Source organism: Oncorhynchus clarkii, chromosome 18, assembly GCF_045791955.1.
Source record: "Oncorhynchus clarkii lewisi isolate Uvic-CL-2024 chromosome 18, UVic_Ocla_1.0, whole genome shotgun sequence".
In the NCBI taxonomy this organism is placed as follows: domain Eukaryota; kingdom Metazoa; phylum Chordata; class Actinopteri; order Salmoniformes; family Salmonidae; genus Oncorhynchus; species Oncorhynchus clarkii.
The window spans coordinates 33,736,991-33,743,018 of NC_092164.1; positions in this window are offsets into that span (position 1 = coordinate 33,736,991).

The following is a 6,028-nucleotide window of genomic DNA, read 5'->3' on the forward strand; positions in this document are numbered from 1 at the left end:
TGGCCTCATGGTGAAATCCCTGAACAGTTTCCTTCCTCGCGACTTAGATAGGATGCCTGTGTCTTTGTAGCGACTGGGTGTATTGATACACCACCCAAAGTGTAACTATATAACAACTTCACCATGTTCCTAGGGATATTCAATGTTGGGTTATTTTTATACCCATCTACCAATAAGTTCCCTTTTTTACAAGGCATTTGAAAACCTTACTGGTATTTCTGGTTGAATCTGTGTTTGAAATTCACTGCTCGACTGAAGAACCTTACAGATAATTGTATGTGGGGGGTACAGATATAAGGAAGTCAGACCCCTTGACTTTTTCCACATTTGTTACGTTACAGCCTTATCCTAAAATTGATAAAATATTTTTTCCCCCTCAATAACCTACACACGATACCCGATAATGACAAAGCAAAAACGAAAATATCACATTGACATAAGTATTCAGACCCTTTACTCAGTACTTTGTTGAAGCACCTTTGGCAGCGATTACAGCCTTGAGTCTTATTGGATATGACGCTACAAGCTTGACACATTTATTTGGGGAGTTTCACGCATTCTTCTCTGCAGATCCTAACAAGCTCTGTCAGGTTGGATGTGGAGTGTTGCTGCACATCTATTTTCAGGTCTCTCCAGAGATGTTCGACTGGGTTCAAGTCCGGGCTCTGGCTGGGCTACTCAAGAACATTCAGAGACTTGTCCCGAAGCCACTCCTGTGTTGTCTTGGCTGTGTGCTTAGGGTCGTTGTCTTGTTGGAAGGTGAACCTTCGCCCCTGTCTGAGGTCCTGAGCTCTCTGGAGCAGGTTTTCATCAAGGATCTCTCTGTACTTTGCTTCGTTCGTCTTTCCCTCGATCCTGACTAGTGTCCAAGTCCCACCCACTGAAAAACATGATGCTGCCACCACCATGCTTCACCGTAGGGATGGTGCCAGGTTTCCTAAAGACGTGACGCTTGGCATTCAGGCCAAACTTGGTTTCATCAGACCAGAAAATCTTGTTTCTCATGGTCTGAGAGTCTTTAGGTGCCTTTTGGAAAACTCAAAGCGAGCTGTCATGTGCCTTTTACTGAGGAGTGGCTTCAGTCTGGATACTCTACCATACAAGGCCTGATTGGTGGAGTGCTGCAGAGAGGGATGTCCTTCTGGAAGGGTCTTCCATCTCCACAGAGGAACTCTGGAGCTCTGTCAGAGGGACCATCGGATTCTTGGTCTTGGTGGTTCCAAACTTCTTCCATTTAGGATTATGGAGGCCAATGTGTTCTTGTGGACATTCAATGCTGCAGACATTTTTTGGTACACTTCCCCAGATTAGTGCCTTCACACAAACCTGTCTAGGAGCTCTATGGACAATTCCTTCGACCTCATGGCTTGGTTTTTGCTCTGCACTGTCAATGGTGGGACCTTATGTAGACAGGTGTGTGCCTTTCCAAATCATGTCCAATCAATTTAATTTACCAGGTGGACTCCAATCAAATTGTAGAAACATCTCAAGGATGACCAATGGCAACAGGATGCACCTGAGCTCAATTTCGAGTCTCATAGCAAAGGGTCTGAGTACAAGTATTTCTGTTTTTATTTTGTATAAATTTGAAAACATTTCTAAAAACCTGTTTTCGCCTTGTGATTATGGGGTATTGTATGTAGATTGATGAGGGGGAAAAAAAACAATTTAATCCATTTTAGAATATGGCTGTAACGTAAAAGAATGTGAAAAAAGTCAAGTGGTCTGAATACTTGGGCGCCGACAGACAGCTCTGCTTCTAGCTCCTAAGTAACTTTGCAGTATTATATTTTTTGCGTGTTATTTCTTACATTATTAGCCCAGAACGTTTTTTGTTTTATTATATAAAGCCTTAATGAACTTTTGGATATCAGAGAGGCAGTAACTTTGTTCGAACTCGCCAGGGCAATGGAAGTTATTCCAGATGCTGCTCCAAGATGCTGCCGGCGAAGAAGAGGTATTCGGTGTGGACTTGAATTCTGACTCAGGAGGCACACCATCCACCGCTTCCGAGTGCATTACTCGCTAAATAAAGTAGAGTCTCTGAATAAAATAGACGAGCTCAGGGCGAGGATCTCCTTACAGAGAGACATCAGGGACTGTAGCATACTCTGTTTCACGGAATCATGGCTCTCTCGGGATATACTGTCCCTGTCCATACAGCCAGCTGGGTTTGCAGTACATAGACAGGAATAAAGAACTCTCCGGGAAGAAGAAGGGCGGTGGTGTATCTTTCATGATTAACTACTCATGGTGTGATTGTAATTACATACAGAAACTCAAGTCCTTTTGTTCATCTGACCTAGAATACCTCACAGTCAAATGCCGACTGTATTACCTCCCAAGATAATTATCTTATAGTTATAGTCACAACTGTGCATATTCCCCCTCATGCCGATACCACGACGGCCCTCAAGGGACTAAACTGGACTTTGTGCAAACTGGAAACTACATATCCTGAGGCTTCATTTATTGTAGCTGGGGATTTTAAGAAAGCTAATTAGAGGAAAACGCTACCAAAGTTCTATCAACACATTGACTGTAGTACTCGCTCTGATAAAACACCCGACCACTACTACTCCCCCTTTTGAAATGCCTAAAAGGCCATCCCCCACCCTCCCTTTGGCAATTCCTATCACAACTCCATTTTGCTCCTCCATTCCTACAGGCAGAAACTAAAACAGAAAGTACACGTGCTAAGGTCAACTCTGGTCTGACAAATCTGAATCCATGCTTTAAGATTGTTTTGATCACGCAGACTGGGATATGTTCCGGTAGCCTCTGAGAATAACATTGATATACACATGGACACGGTAACTGAGTTAATCAGAAAGTGTATAGGGGATGTTGTTCCCACTGTGACTATTAAAACTTAACCAAACCAGAAACCGTGGATAGATGGCAGCATTCGAGCAAAACTGAAAGCGCAAATCATCGCATTTAACCATGGCAAGGTGACTGGTAATATGGTTGAATACAAACAGCATAGTTATTCCCTCCGTAAGGCAATCAAACAATCAAAACGTCAGTTCAGAGACATAGTGGAGACGCAATTCAACGGCTCAGACACAAGACGTATTTGGCAGCGTCTACAGACAATCACGGATTACAAAGGGTGGACAGGCTAAACACCTTCTTCGCCAGCTTTGAGGATAACACAGTGCCACCGACGTGACCGTTCCCACGGACTGTGTGCTCTCCTTCTTCGTGGCCGACATGAGTAAGACATTTAAACGTGTTAACCCTCGCAAGTCTGCCTGCCCAGACGGCATCCCTAGCCGCGTCCTCAGAGCATGCGCAGACCGGCTGGCTGGAGTGTTTACGAACATATTCAATCACTCGCTATCCCAGTCTGCAGTCCCCACTTTCTTCAAGATGTCCACCATTGCTCTTGTACTCAAGAAAGCAAGGTATATGAACTAAATGACTATCGCCACGAGGCACTCACTTCTGTCGTCAGTGCGTTAAGAGGCCAGTTAAGGATCACATCACCTTACCTGACATCTTAGACCCACTTCAATTTGCTTACCGCCCCAATAGATCCACAGATGATGCAATCGCCATCAACTGCACACTGCCCTATCCCATCTGGATAAGAGGAATATACAGTGCCTTGCGAAAGTATTCGGCCCCCTTGAACTTTGCGACCTTTTGCCACATTTCAGGCTTCAACCATAAAGATATAAAACTGTATTTTTTTGTGAAGAATCAACAACAAGTGGGACACAATCATGAAGTGGAACGACATTTATTGGATATTTCAAACTTTTTTAACAAATCAAAAACTGAAAAATTGGGCGTGCAAAATTATTCAGCCCCTTTACTTTCAGTGCAGCAAACTCTCTCCAGAAGTTCAGTGAGGATCTCTGAATGATCCAATGTTGACCTAAATGACTAATGATGATAAATACAATCCACCTGTGTGTAATGAAGTCTCCGTATAAATGCACCTGCACTGTGATAGTCTCAGAGGTCCGTTAAAAGCGCAGAGAGCATCATGAAGAACAAGGAACACACCAGGCAGGTCCGAGATACTGTTGTGAAGAAGTTTAAAGCCGGATTTGGATACAAAAAGATTTCCCAAGCTTTAAACATCCCAAGGAGCACTGTGCAAGCGATAATATTGAAATGGAAGGAGTATCAGACCACTGCAAATCTACCAAGACCTGGCCGTCCCTCTAAACTTTCAGCTCATACAAGGAGAAGACTGATCAGAGATGCAGCCAAGAGGCCCATGATCACTCTGGATGAACTGCAGAGATCTACAGCTGAGGTGGGAGACTCTGTCCATAGGACAACAATCAGTCGTATATTGCACAAATCTGGCCTTTATGGAAGAGTGGCAAGAAGAAAGCCATTTCTTAAAGATATCCCATAAAAGTGTCATTTAAAGTTTGCCACAAGACACCTGGGAGACACACCAAACATGTGGAAGAAGGTGCTCTGGTCAGATGAAACCAAAATTGAACTTTTTGGCAACAATGCAAAACGTTATGTTTGGCGTAAAAGCAACACAGCTGAACACACCATCCCAACTGTCAAACATGGTGGTGGCAGCATCATGGTTTGGGCCTGCTTTTCTTCAGCAGGGACAGGGAAGATGGTTAAAATTGATGGGAAGATGGATGGAGCCAAATACAGGACCATTCTGGAAGAACCTGATGGAGTCTGCAAAAGACCTGAGACTGGGACGGAGATTTGTCTTCCAACAAGACAATGATCCAAAACATAAAGCAAAATCTACAATGGAATGGTTCAAAAATAAACATATCCAGGTGTTAGAATGGCCAAGTCAAAGTCCAGACCTGAATCCAATCGAGAATCTGTGGAAAGAACTGAAAACTGCTGTTCACAAATGCTCTCCATCCAACCTCACTGAGCTTGAGCTGTTTTGCAAGGAGGAATGGGAAAAAAATTCAGTCTCTCGATGTGCAAAACTGATAGAGACACACCCCAAGCGACTTACAGCTGTAATCGCAGCAAAAGGTGGCGCTACAAAGTATTAACTTAAGGGGGCTGAATAATTTTGCACGCCCAATTTGTCAGTTTTTGATTTGTTAAAAAAGTTTAAAATATCCAATAAATGTCGTTCCACTTCATGATTGTGTCCCACTTGTTGTTGATTCTTCACAAAAAAATACAGTTTTATATCTTTATTTTTGAAGCCTGAAATGTGGCAAAAGGTCGCAAAGTTCAAGGGGGCCGAATACTTTCGCAAGGCACTGTATAAGTAAGAATGCTGTCCATTGACGATAGCTCAGCATTCAACACCATAGTACCCTCCAAGCTCATCATTAAGCTCGGGGCCCTGGGTCTGAAACCTACCCTGTGCAACTGGGTCCTGGACTTCCTGACTGGCTGCCCCCAGGTGGTAAAGGTTGGAAACAACACCTCCTCTTTGCTGATCCTCAAGACAGGGTTCCCACAAGGGTGCGTGTTCATTCTCCTCCTGTACTCCCTGTTCACCCATGACTGCGTGGCCACACACGCCTCCAATTCAATAATCAAGTTTGCAGACAACACAACAGTCGTAGGCCTGATTACCAACAATGACGAGACAGCCTACAGGGAGGAGGTGAGTGCACTGGAGTATGGTGCCAGGACAATAACCTCTCACTCAACGTCAACAAAACGAAGGACCTGATCATGGACTTCAGGAAACAGCAGAGGGAGCACCCCCATCCACATCGACGGGACTGCAGTGGAGAAGGTGGAAAGCTTCAAGTTCCTCGGCGTACACATCACTGATAATATGAAATGCTCCACCCACACAGACAGTGTGGTGAAGTAGAAGAACCTCAGGAGGCTGAAGAAATTTGGCTTGGTCCCTAAGACCCTCACAAACTTTTACAGATGCACAATTGAGAGCATCCTGTCGGGCTGTATCACCGCCTGGTATGGCAAGTGCACCGCCCGCAACCGCAGGGCTCTCCAGTGGGTGGTGCAGTCTGCCCAACGCATCACCGGGGGTACACTGCCTGCCCTCCAGAACACATACAGCACCCGATGACACAGGAAGACCAAAAAG